This window comes from Cydia pomonella, chromosome 10, assembly GCF_033807575.1.
Source record: "Cydia pomonella isolate Wapato2018A chromosome 10, ilCydPomo1, whole genome shotgun sequence".
Taxonomy (NCBI): Eukaryota; Metazoa; Arthropoda; class Insecta; order Lepidoptera; family Tortricidae; genus Cydia; species Cydia pomonella.
The window spans coordinates 12,559,990-12,584,066 of NC_084712.1; the positions used below are offsets into that span (position 1 = coordinate 12,559,990).

The following is a 24,077-nucleotide window of genomic DNA, read 5'->3' on the forward strand; positions in this document are numbered from 1 at the left end:
CGGTGGGCCTAACGAGGTTAATAAAACGACCTACTTTAATAATTATGTTTTACACTCATATTTTAATTTTGAATCTCCTACGCAATATTCAGTAGTGTGTATATATTGTACGTGTAGTAGTGTGTATATAGTGTATACCTACGCGTACTGATATGTTTACACTATCACAATCATTTGATATTTCATATGCACCAAACGCGATCATATAGGTATATATTTTAATCTTATTGCCGGTAAAGCAGAGGCTTTAGAATGAGTCAGCAGGAAAAAATAGGAATAAATATTTAGGTACTTCTGTAAAGAACGCAGGCCTACGGGTAAAGTGATGTGCCGTATTTTATCCTTGTGTTCAGTCAACTGGTTCTAAAACCGGTAGACGAAACAATAATATAAATAGATTAAGTTTTCTGATTTTTCTTTACTATTTCGGCAAATCAAACTTTATTGATAAAAAAAATAATAATCCAAACACAAATAAATCATAACACATAGTTTTTAATTAAAGTCTTAAATTACTTCTTACCTTACACTACACCAGAAAGTCACCACGTGGATCCCCCCCGACGCTTTGCTATTTGCACCCTTTAAGGATCAATTAAAAGCTTTCTCTATATTCTATGTTATTCACGAACCTAGAGTTTCCTCACACTTTTCTGCTGACTGCAATATTCCGTCTATTCTGTCGAGTAATATTCAGTTGATACCTAAATTTTCTCTATTTCTGTCGCATCATTTAAACTTAAATTTTATTTACTGGATCTCTTAAACAAACCACGGTGACTAAGATACTTAATGCTTATCGGATAAGGTATAGTAGAGTCTCTTTTGGGTTCCGTACCCCGAGGTATTTTCTACTTAGCGTACACCGTCTTTGGGACTAGCCGACCTTTAAAAGGCAAAGGCATGGAATCGTAATAGATTCTGGCGGATTAACCATTAAATAACAAAAAGCATACGATGGAAGAAAATATGGGGACCCCACAAGTGGGGGTGGTCCCCACTTGTGGGCTCCCCATACTTTCCACAACACATAACCTAAAATTAACTAAAAAGTTTATTTTTATTTGGAGGTAGCCTCTCGAATACATTTTTTTTATTTTTCGATGTCAATCAATAGGTATGTCCAGACTAGACCTCAAACTGGAAATACCGCAGTCAAAAATGTGTTTTGTTTCGGCGAAAGAATGATTTCGAAAAACATTTATCTCTGAAACTAGGCTTAAACTAGAAAATTTTAACACGTTGAACGCCATGGGGGGCACCGGCGACCTCACAAAGTCAACTGCAACACGCCATGGGGGGCACCGGTGACCTCGTGTTAAACCTGTTTTTAAGACGCTATCCTGCGCCGCGTGTAGCAGTTATAAGCAATGCGTTGTATGCAAGGGACCGGCATGGCGCTCGTTAGTAAAACGGTGGCTTGGGACGTGGGTGCAGTTAGTGACATAGTAGATTTGTTGAAAAAATGAAAAAAACAAGGCATTTTTTTCAAATCACAGCTTTAATTCTATAATTTATATAATTAAGTATTTGCAATAATTATATAATTAATAGAAATTAATTTCAATTATCTGGAGATACACGACAAATATCAAAAAATAAGAAAAAATAAATTTCCCAATGCAGACACACACCTGATACATGCATTCCACAAAAAAACATCATAAAAACCCAAAATGAACAAAAATAAACAAAAACAGCGTATCTTCTTGAACCAGTAGCAGGAATTGCCAAACCAAGCTATTGTCACACAATGCCAAAGCAGTTAAATTTTATATTATAAGCATATTTTAGCGGGTGCGAATGTGACAGTATAATGACCGGCACAGTGACCGGCGTGGCCGGCGGGGGGACCGGCGTGGCGTCATGGTAACGGTTTTTGAAATATGAACTTCACAGCGCCACGGGGGTCATCGGTGACCGCGAGTTTTTTTTTAATAACTTTTTAACTAAACCTCCAATAACAAAATAAAATATGTATCTATATACATATCAAAGTAATAATTGAATTTACATCAAGTTTTTTTTTAAGAAAAAATGAATATTTTGGTCTGGCGTTTAACGTGTTAAAAGACATTTTAGTTTCTAAATATTACCAGGAATGCTTACCTAGTTAAAATGTCTCGCAATGCTCACGGGCACCTTGTATTTCAAAAACTTTGAATCAAGTTTTGTGCCTCAAAACATTTTTCCCAAATAATTGCTATCGACTACGGTAGGAATTTCTAAGAAACAGTATCTAGAAATTATATAACATTAAATAGAAATAGCGCCGCTCTTTTCTAATGCATAACAACAAATTATCCCTGCCTATAAAGCCGCTGGTTCCGGGTTCAAATCCTTTTAAGAGCATCTGTCTGGAATATTCGTTCCTGAGGCATGGGTGTTTAAGTATTTATAAATATGTATATATTATATATATCATTGTCTAAGTACCCATAACACAAGCCCTATTGAGCTTACTGTGGGACTTCGTCAATTTGTGTAATACTCTCCTATAATATTTCTTCATGTATTATAAAAGCCATTCAAGCGTTAGTCAATCCATAGTAAAAATCCGTTTTAAAAATTGAGGAGTACGGAACCCTTGCGAGTCCGATTCGAACTTGGCCGATTTGAAATACTTGGATTTTATGAAGTGTAGCCTTTTTTAAACCGACTTCAAGATTTCAAAAGGAGAAGGTTATCAATTCGGTTGTATGTTGTTTTTTTTTTAATGTTTGTTACTTCATAACTCCGCCATTTATGAACCGATTTTGATAATTATTTTTTTGTTTCAATTTATATATATAGACAAATTGGGTCCATTTTTGTCAAAACTCAGTTCTGATGGTGGGATCCATGAGGAATCGAGGGAACTCTTCAAATGTGAAAGGCATACATATAGTGATTTTTGTATTTTCTTTCACAAATCAAGCATTTACATTAATAAAAGTGACATTTGATGAATTGGAACTGCTGATGATGATCAGAATGGAACTCTTCAACGACGCATAGTACAAGTTTGGCGATTTGTCCTCTTCGCTGTGTTTGTTAAGCAAATTAGATTTTCAAGACAAATTTTTGTCAATTTCGAGTTCTGACGATGGGGTCCATGATGCATCGAGGGAACTCTTCAAATGTTAACGGCAAAGGTTAAAATATATACAGTGATCTTAGTATTTTCATCAACAAATCAAGTATTTACATTTATAGAAGTGACATTTGATGAAGTGGAACTGTTGATGATGAATAGAACGGAACTCTTCAACGACGCATAGTTCACGTTTCGCAATTTGTTCTCTTCGCATGTTTGTCAAGCAGTTAAGTTTTTAAGGCACATTTTTGTCAAGCTTGAGTTCTGATGATGGATTCCATGAGGAATTGAGGGTACTTCTCGACTCTTTTAGCCATACTTTTAGTAAGTAAGTGAGTAAATATTCTTTATTGTGCACCATACAGTTAAAAATAGACAGAAAATGCAAAAAAAAAACTCAAAAAAAGCTCGGTAACAACAGGCGGTCTTATCGCTAAGAAGCGATCTTTTCCAGACACTTTGAACCCGGGTATGTCCTTAAACTACGTCCAAAAGAGCGGTATGGGCATTGTGAATGTCATCTCGCTTTGTGTGGTAGGGCACAGCACAGCGGATATCATTCTAGATCTACAGCAGAGCCCAACTGGGGAAGTACCTTACAGAAAACAGCAGCCAAAATAACACTAGACCCTGCTCATAGTGTTGAGTTCCTGCCCGTGGAGTAAGGATGCCAGAGCTCAACGAGAGATGGGGGGGGGGGTTAGGGTCAGCAACGCGCATGTAACTTCTCTGGAGGTGCAGGCGTACATATGCTACGGAGACGCTTACCATTAGGCGGGCCGTGTGATTGTTTGGCACCGACGTAGTATTGAAAAAAAAAGACAACCTTTGGGTAGCAGGAAACTATGAGCTTACAACATTGAACGGGTAGTGCCGACGGTACAGTGACGGGTAGTTTCGTGCAGTAGGTGGTGGCCGGATTATAGCCATTTTTATGATTATACATTTGTATATTTTTCAATTCTAATGTCAAAAAATTCTCTGAACATCGCAATTACAAACTAGATCAAAATCTAAATGTAAACAAAACAGTTCCACGGATAAGATATAAATGACACGCAATTTTCGAACAATTCAAACGTAGTGTTGCTACTCTGCCATTTTATTTTTCTACTGACAAGTTTTTCTTGACGACTAATTAGGCGTAGGCTTGGCGTAGGAGGCTGTCTTTTTAATTTCATTGTATAAAATCCATAATCAAGAACAATATTTCTTTATCGGTCTCCCTCATTAAAGTCGGTTTTTTTTCTTAAAAATTATTAACAGTCAATAACTAAATTTAGTATGAGTAGTAGAGCAAATAATAAACGCTCATACATAGGCTGCGAATATAAAGCGCGTCTAAATCGCAAAGGGAAAAAAATAATTTCCTTTTAATAATAATAACCTATATATATGTAGTGCTTTCACCAAAAATTAAGCCTCAAATGCTTCAGGTTTAAAAAAAATGCAATAAAAGATATACATTTTTATTTAATTACAGCCAAAGTACTAATCCGATTTCTTTGTAATTTGGGTATGTTATATATACAATAAAGGTCGTATTCTGAAAAAAAAAAGAATTATCTCTTGAAAAAATAGTAAAAAATTGAGTTGAAAATTTTCAGAAAAATTAAAAAATGACGTGCAAGATTTCGACAGTTATCAAATTTACATATTTCATGTAGAATTTAATAATGTTTAACATACTCGTATATTTTTTTCAAAAATTAACAGTGTGAAAAACTCGAATTTGCTTCATAATACTTTCTCTTCATACAAGCAAAGTAGACAATAAACGGATGAAGTATATTGTGAACGCAATCTTTACAAAATTGAATTTAAAATGTGACGTATTGCACTATACATGCTATTATGGCTACGGCGTACGCATTTCTAAATATCCCACACATACATATATTCGTATTACTCGTAGTCAAATATTATCATAAGCGTGAACATACAACGATTGCGGGCGATGTTTCTTCGAAAATAGTTATTTCATAGCTTCGTTATTATTCATCAAAGGAACAGACATCTTTCAATCGTTAACGCTCAATATAAAACTCGTGCTCATTTCCGTGTTCCCGCTAAAAAAAAAAAAAATTCTCTGAATGCCGTACGCCCTAGCCGCATACAGCCACGGAGTTTAAGGTCCTCCACTCAGTAAAATAAGTTGCGTTCCAAATTCAAAATGCGTTGGGAATATAACTTTCTAGTGTAATAACGTACAAGTTATTTTGTATGAAAAGAATGTATGTGATGTTACAAGTTCGAGTTTTTCATACTGTTTTTAATAAAAACAAAATATATATATGTTAAACATGAAATATGTAAATTTGGTAACTGTCACAATCTCGCACGTAATTTTTTTACTTTTTGAAAATTTCCAACTCAATCTTTTACTATTTTTTCAAGAGATAATTTAATTTTTTTTGAGGCTTAATTTTTGGTGAAAGCACTACTTATATATAGGATAATAATCCAGTAAAAGGAAATTATCTTTTTCGCTAAGGGCAGTTTGGCCATGCTTACCCAGCTACCCTTACCCTTATACCCTTATTCGCTATGTGCACGACTGTCACACAACCTAGCGTCCGCAAGTCTAAGAGAAAACGTCAATTCACTTTATCTTATAAAACAACTCCAAACCTAAAAACTACTGAACGGATTTTCATGCGACTTTCATCTATCAATAGAATGATTCTTGAGGAAGGCTTAGGTATATAATTTGTTACGGTTTTGTGTAAATTGGTTGAAATTTAACGATGTTGTCGGAAAAACTCACGCTGGCTAGGAGCTTTAATCGAAAACGCTGCCTAATCCGTTTGAGCTATAACAACACAATGTACCTATATGGTGGAGTTGATTCTCATTCATAGGTCTACAAAAAAGGCCGCGATGTTAAATGTGTATCTTTTAAGGATAACTTACTATACCCATTCTTAACTTCTAGAAAAAGATCACGTAATATGTGGCATTTGCAAAGGTATTTGCACGGATACATTATTAACAATTATCAAATTACATACGTTAGTTATATTAATCATTTCATACAGATTACAATGGTCCCTTACACCATTCAATTTAAATGAATATTTCAGGAGAAATCGTAAATTAAAGTTTCGTTACCTACGAGCCATATAACTTGCGTGAAATGTTAAAGACGCTATCCGCAGTTAGTTCTATTTTTTACCACCTTATGCGCTGGGATCGCTTTACTTGATTTTCATGAATGTATTAACGCGCGCGATAACTAAATAACATCATTCAAAAATCTTCTTATGTCAGTGTACGTTCGAATTGGCGTGTATGTCAAACTCCGGGTGTGTCAAGGGTGGGTTATCAATTTATCAAATGTGTCAACCCGCTCTGCAGCTAACAGTAATCAATCTTATCAATTAATAAGGCTGTTTTAATGTCCAGAGCAATCTCAAGACAAACAGGTACCTTGTGGTGTGGCAGATGTGGAGAATTATCATCAGTTTTTTCTCCACTTTAATAAGTGCAGTTTGTTTCATAAATATAATAAAGGTTTAGGTTTAAAGACATTTATTCTCATAAAGATAATACATCACTGACATGGGAACATATTTAGAAAATACATGTTTACATCTATTTTTGTCGTCGCAACATAACAAAAAATAAAAACTAATTAATGAAATCAATTATATCCATACACGTTCAACTCGTTTTGCATTGTTATATTATAGGTATTTCTGATATGACGTGTTTAGCAAGGTGGTTTTTAAACGAGTTAAACGCGTCGAGATGTTTAATATGTGCGGGTAGGTTGTTGTACATGCGCGCACCCTCAAAAGTAGCTAGGGTGGTTAGAGTAGCGCTACCTCGTTTCACGCAAAATAGGCACAATGGTTGTCGATTTGCGGAAAATGCCCAGAAGCACTAACTAACTAACTAACCCTCAAAAGTAATCATTGATTTGCCGTAGTTAGTACGAATCTTCGGTAAGATAAGAAAACTAGCGCGGCGGCTATGTCGAGTACAGGGGTTCGGAACATTTTTCCTATTTCTAAACGACAAGTTTGTGTGTATTTTTTTATTTAAAGTTTTTCGTATAAAAATGCAACTGCTGTAGATATATAGTTGTTTAATACTCATTAATTTTGTTTCAGCGAATTTTTTTTTGTAGGTGCTAGGTAGAGATAGTTATACAGCATTTTAATTATTTTATTCTGTAAAATTTGCAGTTCAGCTAATCTTGTTTTTGCAGCACTGCCCCAAATTTCAATAAGGTATAGCAGGTGTGGTTTTACAAGAGCATTATAAATAGTAACTTTTTGGTTTTTGGGTATATACTTAATAGTGTTATGAAGAGAACCTCGCAGGGTTACCAGTTTCTTTTTTATGTGATCCATATGAATGTTCCAGGTTAGGTGTGTATCCATGTAAAGGCCGAGATATTTTTCATGAGTTTTTTGTGTAAAGTAGGATGAGATTCCTACGGATATAGTTAATACTTATTACTTATCCTTTGTGTCGTTTTAAATAAAAAGATAACTTATTGTCGGATATCATCAATACATCCATAATAAGTTTTTGGCAAATATTTCATTTTTGGCACAAGCTTTTATCGCTGACTGTACTTTTTTTCCACAGGCAACTAATACTCATCGAGACAATTCTAAAAACCAAACACAATTAGGTTGCGTTGTTTTATCACAGAGTTCCTATGGCTACCTCCTGTCTCCATCATCAGATCAGCTTGATGGTACCATAATATTGCATTGTCACCCGACTTACATTTATGTATGCAAATTTTCAGCTTCATCGGAAACCGCAAAGTGGGACAAATTTAATTTGCAAGATTTGTCTCATACATACTAACAAGGCAAGTTAAATAAAAGCGAGTAAAAATACATATCAAAATTAACCAAAACTAGCAAACTTATGAAAAAAATTAAGGATTAATTACCTGCAAGCAAGATGCACAATAGGGTAAGTAGTTGACTGCTTAGTCAAATCAGTTTCTTTTTTCGAACTGTCAAAACGACTAGCTACTATGGCATCTATATGAAATACAGAACAATGACGTCAAGGACCTGCTGCCTAGTCTTTATAGTTCTTTCGGATTTATTACATAGAGATTATGTCTGAAAATAACTGCGATCTAGGGTTTTCTAATATTTTTCTGGTGCTTTATTTCGTGCATGGTGTGAAATAATTTATTTTAAATACAGAAAATATCCCGATCATGAGATTGATGCCAAAGGGTCTAGCAGGCTAAGCGAACTAGAGGTGCCCCCAACGACGGATTTGGTCATTCTTTCAGGTGGTGTACTGGCAAGTCCTAAGAACACTCTATGCTTAATATCAGTCCTCGATCTTCTTTTATTTTCGATTTATTCAGGATACTGTAAAATAATCAGCGTATCATTGAAAGTGGCATATTTTGTAAACTGTTCAAGTTAGATAAACGAAACAAAATTATATTTGACAATAATAAAATAGGCTACAAAATACACATTTTTAACCCACGTCATGTACTTATACTTCATTGTGTAAAAAAACATTTTATTTTTCTTCACATTTATTTTTTTACTTTTCGCTGAGGTACACCTCCAGAAAATATATGCATGGATAGCCACTAGTACCCGCTACATACACATATAAAAATATTTGCGTAAATCTTATCGTATCGTATCTTATCGTAATTAATCGATATTTTTTTTTGACATGACGCACGAAGATTTATGCAAATATTTTTATATGTGTATGTAGCGGGTACTAGTGGCTATCCATGCATATATTTTCTGGAGGTATACCTCCACGAAAAGTAAAAAAATAAATTTGAAGAAAAATAAAATGTTTTTTTTTTACACAATGTACATGACGTGGGTTAAAAATGTGTATTTTGTAGCCTATTTTATTATTGTCAAATATAATTTTGTTTCGTTTATCTAACTTGAACAGTTTACAAAATATGCCACTTTCAATGATACGCTGATTATTTTACATTATCCTGAATAACTCGAAAACAAAAGAAGATCGAAGACTGATATTAAGCATAGAGTGTTCTTAGGACTTGCCAGTACACCACCTGAAAGAATGACCAAATCCGTCGTTGGGGGCACCTCTAGTTCGCTTAGCCTGCTAGACCCTTTGTTCAAATTGACATGTTTGTAACTTTCACTCGGCCTTAATATCGAAGGGTCTAATCATTGGAAGGGGGCCGACACGAGTAGATACAGTAAATCCTGTCATGCTTAAAGTATCTGAATACTTAAGTCAAATTGGCCTCCAGAATATAATTTCGCGTAGGTTACAATGTCAGCGATGTTATTACGTCGCTAGTGTCCGAGCCAGCGGCTTAAGACGATCGTTAAATCAGGTGCATTATTAGAGGTCTCCGTTTCGGGCACTTTCCTTACAATTTAAGACCTGCTGCAATATTTCACTACGTTTATAACCCTTGGGTTGTATTATCTGGAAACTCATTACGAAACACCTGGATTATTTGTAATACGGCAAACCTTGGCTATTCGGTGATATTAACTTGGCTTGGCTTGGCTTGGTTGGTTATTGAAACCATATCACACCACATTAGCCTCATCCATGTTACCTCTTAAACATTGTTTTAAGTAACAAAATAACCGGGTAACTTGGATAAAAGACAATAAAACTGAATATCACCAAATAGCCAACGTGTACCCTACATATAAATAGGTTTATATACACAGGGGCTTGCTTGGTTTTATGAAACGAATTTATGGAACCAACAAGTATCAGTGTCTTATGTCAAAATGTGTAAATATTACAAAAACAGACTCGATATGAAATCATCGTCTCGTGATATCGTAAATATTCCAATGACCATTTGATACCTGTCCAATTAACACCACACCACATCACAGAAAACCGCAGCCAAATAACACTAGACCCTACTCATAGTGTTGTGTTTCTGCCGGTAAGTAAGGTTGCCAGAGCTCAACGAGCGGGGGGGGGGGGGGGGGGGGCGGGTTTAGGGTCGGCAACGCGCATGTAACTTCTCTGGAGTTGCAGGCGTACATAGGCTACGGAGACTGCTTACCATCAGGCGGGCCGTATGCTTGTTTGCCACCGACGTAGTATAATAGCAAAAGCCGAAAAGCGAGTTACAATTCCTGGTCTTGTGTCTTCTCCTAAACCCATTTTTAAACAATCTACTTTTACAAACGTTTATATAACTTGCCCCGATAGTATGTATGTTTGTTATTAAGTAGTTAGTGTGGGTCAAATTTTGGAAGCTAAATTTGACTTATTTTCCGATTTCCGATTAAGCTGAAATTTTGCATATGTAAAAAAATCTGCGGTGGCAGCTAGGTTCCATTTTTATCACTTCTCACTATGCCCGTCACTTTCGCGCTTACAAAATTGTTAGAACTTAACAGACATGGTGACAAATGATAAAGAGCCGACCATCTTAGCCCTACTGATGATTGTAACAGGAGGTGGCCATGGGAACTCTATAATAAAACAACGCAAACTAAATGGTGATTGGGGTTGTTAGATTTGTCTCAATGAATATTAGTTGCCTTTGGTAAGAAAAGTACGGTAAATGATAAAAGTAGTATTTACAAAGCTATTTTTTTGTTTTTAAATACCTACCCAGTTTAAAAGTAGGGAGGAGAGATATTATTTTGGACTTTCAAAGCAATTATTTTGATAAGTATTCACTCCAATAAAAACCTTTTTTAGAAACCTTCACTTAATCAAATTATGTGTCAGGCGTTGATATTTACTGAAAAAAATCACTTAGTTACACGTATGGAGCCTCCCCCCCTCCCCCCATTGAAAATGTTGTGAAGTCGTTTATTTATTTAAGATTATATTTTGATATGCTTCGAATCTTTCATTATTTATGATTTCGTTTAACTTTAAATTATGAATATGATTTAAAAATATGAACATTATAAGTACCAATGACGACAACAGTAGAATCAGAGTGCTATTTGAATATGAGACTGAAATACCAACAATGTCAGAACCTACTTACTCGCAGAATTATATAAACATTATGATGTACCAGGTCCTTAGTATTGAAATTACAAAAGACCGACGTATTTCAAAACTCATGCCACAGTTTATAAAAATTCAATTGTTCTGGCCTACTAGCTCACGCTCGAAAAATCACGGCTTTGTTACGATGACACCTAAAATAAACCTTCCCTATTTCAGTGTTAGGTATTCAAATGAATATAAATATTCCAGTTTCATAAACAGCGAATGTTTTAATTAACAAGAAAATTTCTCAGTATAACTGGAAAACAAAATAGTTGAAAAGGAATATGGTATTATTAGTTAGCCATATTGAAATATTTGAAATTTCTCTCGTAACTTTACACCGTTCATTCCGTTTTGGCCGCCTGCGTTGTTTTCTGGTTATTTTCTGCTCAAACAAACGCGTTTTCAATATTTTTTTAGTTACATGTGTTTTGAATGTACCTACGAATGTATATTTCTAAACATCTCGAAAAAACATGTCACTTACAACTTATGCAAAGGTATTTTTAAATACCTATAGATTTAACTTACACTGAAGAAATAAATTAGCCGAATTAATGAGTAATAAAAAAATAACTAAACTTAGTGAATTCATAGTGAGTATTGAACTTATACTATGTATTTGAATTCATTCAACTATGGAATTACTTAAAGCAACAGGCGTATACGAATTTTAGTTATTCGATATGTATCCGACATGATACTGATCTGTCAGTGTCAAAAGTGACGTCTTTGGTTAAATAAATATTACTTTTGACACCGACATCTGTCTGTGCTGATCTCAGTATCACATCGGAAACAGATCAAATAACTAAAAATTCGAATACGCCTGTATGTTAATACATAAAGTAGTAGTATTTTACTAGTACTACAAGGAATCCGTGGAAAACAGCAGTTAAAATTTAATTTGTTGTCATATATGTTTTGTATAGTGTAGATTCTGATGGTTTACAAATGCATATGCATTAATTATAAAATGAATGTGCATGTGTGGAGTGAGTCCTAAAGTGTTACCAATGGACATGACTATTGAATAATGACTTTGTGTTGAAATAGCTATTACATTAGCATATGATCATTGTTCTGTTTGCTTTGAGTTATTAAATGCATGTTCACACGCTAGTTGCATTTAAATTGCATCGCATCATGCAAACGCCTTTTATACCATGCATTGTAGTTAAAGATATTTCTTAGAAAATACAAAATATGCTACATGACACATCCAGAGTTTAGGCGAATAAATGTATATTAACAAAAAACTGCAGGTATTTTTTGCGCATTTATTGACATGTTTGGTGAAATAATTAATAACTTTTCCAATATAAATACGTCTCACAGCAGGAACGAGAATAAGGCTCTATATATAGTCCGCATCACGCTGGCCCAAGGCATATTCGGTTCTTCACATAAATATTTTTAATTTCTTCGCGAATATGTCAATATTATGCATATTTCCTGTGTTTTACGTCACCGAGAGTAAACATGAATTACTATTCATTACGATACAAGTGCGAAAAATAGGAAATTCGTAACGAGTGGCGATAAAATCGACACTAGTTGCGAATTGCCTGTTCGCACATGTATCGTGTGTACAACGTTTTACAGTACACATGGCTCTTTAAATATTCTACATAGTTACTTAAAGGTACTTATAATCGCACTAGTGCGATAAAGTAGCGCCATATGTGCTGTAAATGAGATTTCGCACATAAATACACACACACATACGCTCGCATGCTCGCACACAGCCACAGACACCACAGTAAGGCTACAATATTGGGTTCTTCAGAAAAAGGATTATACAGGATTTTAAAACGGGCGCCAACGCGCATGTAACCCCCTGGAGTTGCAGGCGTCCATAGGCTACAGTGACTGTTCAACATCAGGCGAGCCATACGCTTGCTTGTCACCGACGTGGTATAGTCCGCCCCGGGTGTCACCCATATTAAAAAAGTTAAAATTCTTTTTGTGTGAAAGTTTACAAATAACTAAACGATAAATCTAAATCAAATGAAATTAATGCATATGCATTTTACGAGTATCAATGAAAAGTATTAGTATGAGACTCATTGATCGCAATTATGAAGGAATGGTTATAGAATCAGTAAGCAATACAAATTTTTAGGAGTAGGACAATCATGGAAATTGGACAGCTCATACTGAGAGAGGTTGTTGACAGGTAAAATAAATTAAATACAAATTTTCAGCTTCCTTTTTAGGGTTCCGTAGCCAAATGGCAAAAAACGGAACCCTTATAGATTCGTCATGTCCGTCTGTCTGTCCGATTCTGTCACAGCCACTTTTTTCCGAAACTATAAGAGCTGTACTGTTCAAACTTAGTAAGTGGATGTATTCTATGAACCGCATTAAGAGATTTTCACACAAAAATAGAAAAAAAAACAATAAATTTTGGGGGTTCCCCATACTTAGAACTGAAACTCAAAAAATCTTTTTTCATCAAACCCATACGTGTGGGGTATCTATGGATAGGTCTTCAAAAATGATATTGAGGTTTCTAATATCATTTTTTTCTAAAATGAATAGTTTGCGCGAGAGACACTTCCAAAGTGGTAAAATGTGTGTCCCCCCCCCCCCCCTGTAACTTCTAAAATAACAGAATGAAAAATCTAAAAAAAATATATGATATACATTACGATGCAAACTTCTAACGAAAATTGGTTTGAACGAGATCTAGTGAGTAGTTTTTTTTAATACGTCATAAAATTAAAAAAAAATTTTTTTTCGTCAAACCCATACGTGTGGGGTATCTATGGATAGGTCTTCAAAAATGATATTTAGGTTCCTAATATAATTTTTTTCTAAAGTGAATAGTTTGCGCGAGAGACACTACCAAAGTGGTAAAATGTGTGTCCAAAGTGGTAAAATGTTGAACGAGATCTAGTAGTTTAAGTAGTTTTTTTTAATACGTCATAAAGGAACCCTTCATGGGCGAGTCCGACTCGCACTTGGCCGCTTTTTTAAATACCAGTTTCATTGTTCGTCTGTCAGAAAATCGATGTCAGTTATGTTAAATTTAATTAACTCGAACAACATTCCTCTCGTCCATTACCTCTGCCGTTCCTCATTCACTGTAAATACCTGGCAAAAGACACAGAACCTGTTACTATAGCGGATGTTTTACTTCAAGCCGTAAAAAAAATTCGCATATTCGAAAACTGAGCGGCTGAATATTCGAATATCAAAACAGGTCGAATAATCGAATTGCAAGCCAGATAGAACGCATGCAGAGGCAACACCCGCCAGGGTGTAAGGACTATTGAGAGTTCATGGAATCTAAAATGAAAGCAATGGAGTAAATTCTGAGCTATGGAATATTAAACATAAATGACTGTTTTTTTTTATTAATATTTTACAATTTTGATCGAATTCACTGTTACGTTTAACATTCCTCATACACGCTCATCGATTTAGGGTGCTCTTGACCTGGCCTTTCTTCAGGATTTCCCCGATTTTATCAGAGAAAGTCCGCCGAGATCTACCCCTCTAAGCGAAAGAGGTATGCTAGGATCGTAGCAAGTGGAAATCCGTGATCTCTGCCTACCCCTTCGGGAAATAAGCGTGATTATGTATGTATGTATGTTTGATGAATTTTGGGGTGATACCCAGAATTACCGCACCGGGTGTCACCCATACTAGCTACGCCACTGACTGTAATGTACACTTTTTAACGCACACAGTTTTCGTGTCATCAACGATGACGCGCAGATTTGTCAAATCTAAACTTTAATGACATGACAATACTAGTCAAGGCACGCGTCGTCGTGAATGACACGATCTATAGAGATTAGAGATACAAGTATCCCCATTTGGCAAAGTATTCCAGGGTGGCAGATAGGCATGTGTATATAGTACATGTACTAAAGTCAATCAGATGCAATTCCCTCCGCTGTACTAGACTGAACTATTTCGCAATGATTCTGCTCTTAGTACATTAAGGTACACTACACGCAAAACGGAACGGGAGCGAAGAGTGACACTGACAGCAAAGCGATCCGAATAATCCGACCGAACTAAAACCGAGCCAGTGTGAATAAGACCCAACAGCTCTAGGCTAATATGAGCGAGACGGCATATACCCGTCACTCCGTTGTAACTGTATGGGACTTTGCGAGATAACAACCGAACTAGTACATTTGTGTGATTGTACTAGTTTGGTGCGATCTTTTTAGTGAAAGAGCACGCACAATACTAGTGGCAGATATTTTTAGCGTGTTGTTTTATCCGCTATAATTGATTTTGACTGTATGAGTTTAGGTTCCCGTGACCTCCGGATTAGCTCCGCTAGGCCATCATACGCTTACTAGTTTTACATGTTTTCAGCCTCAATTATTTACTGGATATATACAGATGATTACTATAACTAACTTATATCTAAAATAGGCCCTTGAGGCATTGTACCAAGGATGCTGGCGGCGTTTCCTCGTTGTATCGCAATACTGATACGTTGTGAAATATAAATATGTATATTGTTATTGTCAATAAATAGAATTAAAATTTTATTATTTACTTAACTATACTTACACTAAGAATAAATTACAAATATATATCCAGACAGAAGTTTTTGTGGCAATTACGACTGCTTGAGTAAATGAAACATCGACAAATAATATGTTATCGATAAGTCATCAGTCATAGATTAATAATTAAAAGATGTAACTTCTACTTGCTGTAAATTACCAAGAAATTTCAAGAATGCAATTCAATTGCAAATCGGACCATAATTTCTTGATTACATATATTTAGTAAGTAATACACCATACGTCCGATATCTTCTTTGATACATCCATTGGTATAGTTCTCTTTTTTTTGACACAGTTAACGTTTTTATTCATATAAGTACTTACTTAACTAACGTTTTAGTTCTCTTTTTTTTGACACAGTTAACGTTTGTCAAAAAAAAGAGAACTATACCAATGGATGTATCAAAGAAGATATCGGACGTATGGTGTATTTCGCGGTAGCTATAATATTATACAATGTTAAAAATATCTATAACGTTAAGGTAACATCGATAATAGACATGTCGATATTTGATTTTGTCAATCACTTTATTTTGCCACAAAAACTTCTATGTCTGTATATAACTAACGCATTATTCCTTCAACAAGGAGGAGTTTTGGCCTAAGAGTGTTAAGTTCCGGCGGTTCCGCGGCCGGCTTCCTGCTGACACTTCGTGGTTGCGAACTGCATCGCAGCCATATCTGTGTGTTTTTAGTTTTTAGATATATTTTATAATAATATGTATGCAAGTTTATAAGGTATTTATCTGTGGGGCCATACTTGCCTGAATATAAAGATTTTCATTTCATTTCATTATCTTTGTCTTAAAAACATGCTAAAATTACAAATTACGATCGAATAAAATATTTTCAATACTACGTAAAACTATCTGCTCAAATTGGAGCTCAAAGTGAAAGAACAACCAAATTGTAATTAAAACTTATTTCATTTTATATTACAATTTTAAAGTGGCAATTACTGTTCTGTTATTAATTTGATTATAAAATATTTCGGCGTTGTTAATACTCACTTGGCTTTTGAATTAGCCAGTCTTACAGGGCACTAATAGTAGTATATACATCTATAATTCGGTGCAGCTTTTATTGGTATGCTTAGTAGTAAATATGATTAATGTATTCAACTCAAACATATCATGATTGCTATAAAGACAACTCTATTGACAATTACTGAAGTTCAAATTTCAGCAAATAATTTTTTTATTAATTAATGGGACCTTATGAAAGATGCTAGTGAATCTTTTTCATATTCTCCTATTGCTCCCGTTAAAAATTTGCCAGGTCTCATTAGACTTTGTTAAAATAGTAAGAAAAAGAAATACTTTGCTACAGATTATGCTATAAAGTCAAGACAAAGTATGAAAATTATTTTACAGTACATCCTTATAGTGCTATTCTTTGCCGCCCTAGTGCGGTAACTAGCACTATACTTGCGTATGTCGATAATTTAAAGGGTCATATGTACTGTTAAACGTTGTACAATACACAAATAATAACAGATTGTAATATTATAGGTGATTCGCAATTCGTGTCGATTTAAAACACTTCCTTCGGTCGTGTTTTAATTTATTGCCACTACGGCAAATTTCGAACTTTTCGCACTTGCATCGTAATGTACTAATTAATTTGACTGGGCATTCTATACAGTGCGAACTGAACATTGAACAACCAGCAGTGTAAACAACGCCTATGTATTCAATTAAGCTAAGACGAAGTTCTGTAGCTAATATTAAGAGGCCAATTTAAACTTACATTTTGACAGCAAAATGATATCTAAACGATGTCAGTTTGTTCTCATTCGCCCGTATGTCTCGCTTGTGCCAATACATGTATGAACAAGTACGAGCGAAATTAATGGGATCATTTTGATGTTAAAGTGTACGTTCGAATGGGCTTTTAGGAGTTGACTATCCAGGTAATAAAAACTGATCGTACAGGTACCAGAGGGAGATTACCTGAATTTAGTTTGGCGTTTCATATTGTGAGACTATTGCAATGGAAAAAAAAATATTACAGAGGTGGGAATAGAATTCTATGGACGCCCCGCCACTGACACCTTACCTTCAGACAGGCTTAAAACAGGAAATTAGAAAGAAACAAAAGATTAGGCGCGCCGCCTGAAACTTGCGACAGAAGATTTCGCGATCGCGCGGGTTTTGACGTTTTTCCTAAATATCTCTAAAAGTATACATCCGTTTTAAATCTTGCCAGTCAAATCCTTCGGCTAAACCATTAGCTATTTTATACTAAAATTATACTGCTATGGTATGTAGGATAACGATATACAATTAAAAATAAATGAAAATTACACATGTTTTCGTATTTTTCTCTACCCTTTAAGGTTTTTCTTAAAGTCTGCCCTGGCAAATATAGCATACTTTGCGATTTAATTTCTCCATAACATTTTCCTTTGATTAAAACGTCCAAAAATTCAATCTAAAAACTACAATTTTGCTTTAACCCCCCACCTTAGGCCAGAATTTTGTACAATTACTGCAATATACGATTTACTGATATCATATTTACAAATCGCATAATCCGCAATATAAAGTTTAAGAGTGATTACATCTGCATTTATTTTATTTACTCACAAAATAAGTGAATAAAACAACTTTTTCATCCAAAATAACGAAAACAAATTAAAGTTGTCATGGCTTGAGGTAGGAGTTCTGTTAACCTGTTATCTAATAAAGCTATTATTCGTGTGTCAGTGTCAAGGAAGCCGCGTACTGGGCCCCTTTGGAAATACAGAGGAGCGAGAAAAGTGCGAGGATTGTCATGTGTCAACCGGAACATAGCAAGAGCTACACTTACGTCAGCCTGCGTCACTTGGCTGAGATACAACAATATTTACTAAAAACTAACATGTTTTATATGTATGTTAATAATAAAAATGTATAAGTTAAATTCTTCCAACCACGGGAATGAGATTTTAGTATGTATATGTATAAGTAGGTATGATATAAGGATTTTTATGTGGCAAGTGTCCCGCAGTAGCGTTAAAACTCGCTTGAAGTGAATGAGGTGTCAAAATATTTCTTTATGACACGGCTACCATATGGTACAATTGTATTCAACTTTGAAAGAAGAGGAGCTAAAAAATAACCGCAATCGGTTTAACTTTCTCAAACGTCTTGTTAATTATATATGTTTTTTTTTTTAATTTTGCAAGGTTTTAAAACAATAAAAAAATGTTGTTATATTTTCTAAAAAATGGCATACATTAAGCACAGGGAAAACTGGTCTGTCGTAAATAGTTATAAAAATAAATAAACAAATATTACTCACCATAAAATTCTGGTAAAAATCTCAAAAAGCACTTGTATAATCCTTAAAACTGTTTACAACACTGTCATCTCACGTATACACTAGCACGGGTGTGAACGTAAAAAGATATTTATCTTCATCCGTCCTGTGACTACGTAGCTCGAGCTCGTACCCCGCAGTGGCTACGCCGTAGACGTGCGGCCCTCGTAGCGGCGTAGATACACTGGAGTACAGCCGCTGCGAGATAATGTACCGAACTTCACCGAACGTCCCCGAATGCGCCCGAGACTTTGTAAGCTGTGATTGATATCAAATGAAATGTGAGGAATGAGTAGTTCTATGGAGCCCTTTGTTTTGAGGATTTCATTTTTCTTGGCTGAAGTCTTTAAGTAGGACTTTGTAGAGGTTTCAGTATATTGCTTGAGATTGTATGTATCATCAGGATGCATACTTATAATACCCGTTTCATCGTGCAGAGTAGGTTTGTGGTTGAAAAGTGTAACTGCTTAGGGAATTACATAGCCGACGATTGTTTTTATAAATTTAACTGTAAGTAATTTTATGGATCTTCTCCTGCTTACTAACTTTATCTTTTAAAAAATGTCATCATATATTTTTGACGTAAAACGAGTTTCAAATGGGACAACAAATGCTAAATAAAACAAAAAAAGTATGTCACGATCCATTTACACCTCTCGCGGTATTTTGATATCGTTTATTAGAAAAAAGAAGCCGCTCCTCGTAAAATACACATTTCGTTGACAGAGTCGAATACTGTTATTATACTAAATAATATATATATTTACTTTTACAACAGAACTCAGTCGTATTATTCATCATCGTATGGCAGTAAACGTGATAGAACTTAAAATTTCCTTGCTTCCATTACAAATAGAATATCAATAGTTAAGAAAGGCGAGTTTGTTTCTACAGAAACTTACGGCCCGATTCGGAGAATGATTAAGACACGTTTAAGATCTTCGAAAGATCTTCAAAAGATCGATAGCTAAACGACATATCAAAATTCACGTTTATTTCGATTTCGCTGTGATCCCAATAAGATCTATCTACAATATTTCTAATGTCAATGTGATATTAGTTGCCCGAATCGAGCTCCTTCTGTCAATTATACGACACAAACGATATCTAAATGAGAACTTACCTAAACCAGACCTTATCGTTATCGTATCTCATTCTTCGAATCGGGCCGTTAACCTTTATTTCACTATGGCACCAGAGTGTCCATAAGCAAGGCACATCACGCACAAACGAACTTTCAAATAAATGATAGAGGAAAGTTAAGAATAAGTTTTTTGTCGTAATTTATTTTTGAGTACTTATAAATTATGTATATATTGAACGCCGCTGTTTGGTCAAGCCAGTTGCCAAGAACTCAAGCGTTACCTATCAAGCAGGCAGTAACTTTTATAATAACAAGAAACATAAGAGAGGCTTTTGTAACTACACGCGCGTTGCGCTTATGAAATCAAGTAGCGCTATGGGCTATCACGCTAGAGAATATAGATTCACTTTCCACCTTATATCATTGAAACAAGGTCCAAATTTCTATGACCGTAACTGTGCCTTGGCCACAGTATGATTTTTAAAATATTTTAGCCTTGTTTCTTGAAGATGCGCACAACATATTTAATATTAACCACTAGCTTTGTGACGACCGATCTGGCCCAGTTTGTAGTGACCCTGCCTATGAAGCCGATGGTCCTGAGTTCGAATCTAGGTAAGGACATTTATTTGTGTGATGATTACAGATATTTATTCCTGAGTCATGGGTGTGTTATGTATTTGAGTATTTATATATTACATATATCGTTGTCTAAGTACTCACGACACAAGATTTCTTGGGCTTACCGTGAGGCTTGTGTAAGAATGTCCTATAATATTTCTTTAATATTTTTGACTTATAGTTTTTTTTGTGTTTTTGTTGGAAGCGCTGGTGGCCTAGCGGTAAGAGTGTGTGACTTGCAATCCGGAGGTCGCAGGTTCAAACCCCGGCTGTACCAATGAGTTTTTCGGAACTTATGTACGAAATATCATTTGATATTTACCAGTCGCTTTTCGGTGAAGGAAAACATCGTGAGGAAACCGGACTAATCCCAACCAGGCCTAGTTTACCCTCTGGGTTGGAAGGTCAGATGGCAGTCGCTTTCGTAAAAACTAGTGCCTACGCCAAATCTTGGGATAGTTGTCAAGCGGACCCCAGGCTTCCATGAGCCGTGGCAATATGCCGGGACAACGCGAGGAAGAAGGAGCTTTTTTTGTGTAATAAACAACAAAAGGTAGTTCAGTAATCAGTAGATAAAAAGAATATATTGGTAAAGTCGACATTCAAATGTTGTTTACAATTCTGCACGTTCCTACTTCTTTGTAATAAGACGAAAAATATAGATATATCTTTACACATACCAACAGTTTGATTTTAAACCATATAGTAAAAGAATACTGTAAGCACATAACATAATCAAAGTAAAAATCACTTATTGTCAACTTTGGTTTAGTAGTAGTAGTAGTAAAGCACTTTATTATACAGAAAGAAACATAAAACAGGACAGAATATACATCATTTTTACAAAGGTGAAATAAAGATATATATTTTTTACTAACAAATCTTAGCGTGAAGTTACCGTACTGCTAGAGTTTTGCATTAGCCGAATAAATAGGTAGGAAAAATCACAAAATTTCAGACATATTTTAATTACGAACGACGCAGCAAACTAAAAAAAAACAAACTAACTAAAACCAAACTATGTAGGTTTTGTTCTGAAAAAATGGGCTATCAATCCAAAACATTAACCAGACCAGCTCGGTTAAGCAGTACGAAGTTAAAGCAGGGCTATAATTCAACAATTATACCCTGCGGCCGTAACTAGACGGGCGCGAGATCGCATATCTACAACAAAAGTTCTTATATTATACGGGTATTTACTCGTAATCATTGCAGCTGATTGCTGTTCGGATGCCAGAAAGCCACAGGTAAATAAGGTTTAGGTTTTTTTTCATTCTGCCCATGTACAATACTTTTATATAGGTACTGTGGCGTAGACACAAATTACTTATTTAGAAATATGATTCGCTGTAATACAATGGAATAATGTAATAATTTGTAGGCAGAAATTTAATTTTTGGTACAATCTTCTATCACTAACAGTACTTTTCTTTCCACACGCAACTAATATTCATAGAGACAATTCTAACAACCCCAAATATTATACAATACATTTGCGTTGTTTTATCACAGAGTTCGCAAGGCCACCTCCTGAATCTATCATCAGATCAGCTCCATATTATCATAATATTGCATTGTCATTCGGCAAAATTTCAGCTCAATCGGAAATCGGGAAGTGGGTCAAATTTAGCTTCCAGGATTTGACCCACACTAACATACCTACATACTAACGGGGCAAGTTAAATAAAGACTTGTAAAATATCTCTGACGTCGAAGATACATACAGAAAATTGTGCTATAGGTACTCGTTTCCATAATCATAAGTAAAATGATTTTCGAATATTGAATTATTATTGGCAAGGCATCGCACTCAAAAGGGTAAGGTGATTACGCCCTCGGTAAAGCTGTACCTTCACTTAGATTATTTGAGAAATGCTAAGAATGCCTTCATCTCTCTTGGGGCCAATAGAAAACTTCGTGTCAGGTACGTGGCAGCTATTGTGCCCCTTGTTAATTACTGGAGATTATTTATCTGAAGAATAGTGTAGGTACATTTCAATGGTTAAGTCAGAAGTTGATTATCTGCTTAGTTCAAAAGTACAGAGGGATCATCAGTAAACCCTTTGTTCTTGACTAAGTTTTGTGCAGTATATTTTAAATGTGAGCGCTTGGGTCGCGTAACTATTTAACCTGTGATGTCAAAATATTAACACATTGCTTATCTTTAACATTATAAATATAATGCTACCTGAAAAAAAATTATAGCTACATTGGCATTTAGATAATTATATTATAACTTCATTTATACGATTATAGAATTGTTTTGAGCTTAGAAACTTAGGTTAATTAATTTGGTCAGTTCGACGGTCACCTAATGTAGTTGTATAATACCTAAGCTCAATAAGGTTCTAGACGTCATTTTGTAGGTTTAAGACGACAATAAATACATATACATACGAGTATATGCCTAAAATGTAATCCAAATAACATCCATAATGAAAATCAGCTACAGAAATTGTCTAGCGGTAATTTTAATAGCCGAATGATTAGCCCAGAAATAGGTCATGCGTTAAAATTGAAGTATACTCCATCTGGTTTAACGTATCATTTATTACCATGAAGAATTTGACGTTCTTGCAAATTTCTACCTTCAAAACAAATTGTACGAGTGTTTACAATTGCCTGCCCATTGAAACGTGAAACACTCATCAGAATTTAAATCACAAAAATGCCGAGCGACTGGCTTTTACTGGTCCGATATAAAGCCGCAGTCGGGCCTTACGCTTGTATTAGATCATAACCCTGTACGAGAAAATTGTGTGTCTCAAATACTTAATTCATATGAAAATATAACATGAGAAACGTGATACATTCATAGATTTAAAAGTTTTTTTTAATAGATTATTATGAAATTAGACCAAATTAAAACTACCAAAGTACTACACACCGTACACATAAATACACAATGCTTATAAAGCAAAGAAAAATAAAAATATGAGAAAAATAATACAATATTTACAATAACAATATATACATCACAACACTATTAGCACGTAAGGTGTATCTGTAAGTGCTGGTATGTATGTATAACAACAATAAACAGTAAACAACAATAAACAATACACAATGGATATATACAGATGGTTGAATATACACAATATTAAATATTCAACCGGGTCACTCACTTATATAAAGCCCTGAGAAAATGATCCTCGTTATGGAGCGAAACATGGCGATCAATACATTATGTTAGACTTTATATACGTGAGTGTCCCATTTCACTATATTCAATAAGTCAGTGGCGCACGGAAGTTTTGTTATTATTATAAGACAAGTTGTCATATGTCAAGAATCAGAGCAAAATCAATTACTAAGCACAAAGTGGAAAGGATATGAATAATAGCTCAGGAACCTTAAGTATATAAATAAGTATCATCAGCATCCCAAACGCCAATAACACGATATTAAATATAAATAGAAAATTCATTATACTCCGTTTTTAAATAGCTTAGTAGAGTTTACGAGAGCG

General features: G+C 35.0%; 1 protein-coding gene and 1 long non-coding RNA gene across 2 annotated transcripts in view; both read right to left on the bottom strand.

Moving 5' to 3' along the window:
- Nucleotides 1-19,615, bottom strand: part of LOC133522134 (voltage-dependent calcium channel gamma-3 subunit-like) — a 92,305-nt gene extending 72,690 nt beyond the window's left edge. The window contains exon 1 of the mRNA XM_061857362.1: nucleotides 18,886-19,615. The gene's annotated coding sequence lies outside the window, so the exon portion shown is untranslated. The remainder of the gene's footprint in view (nucleotides 1-18,885) is intronic.
- LOC133522141 (uncharacterized) overlaps nucleotides 1-24,077 on the bottom strand; it is a 596,248-nt gene that overhangs the window by 277,023 nt on the left and 295,148 nt on the right. The window lies entirely within an intron of this gene.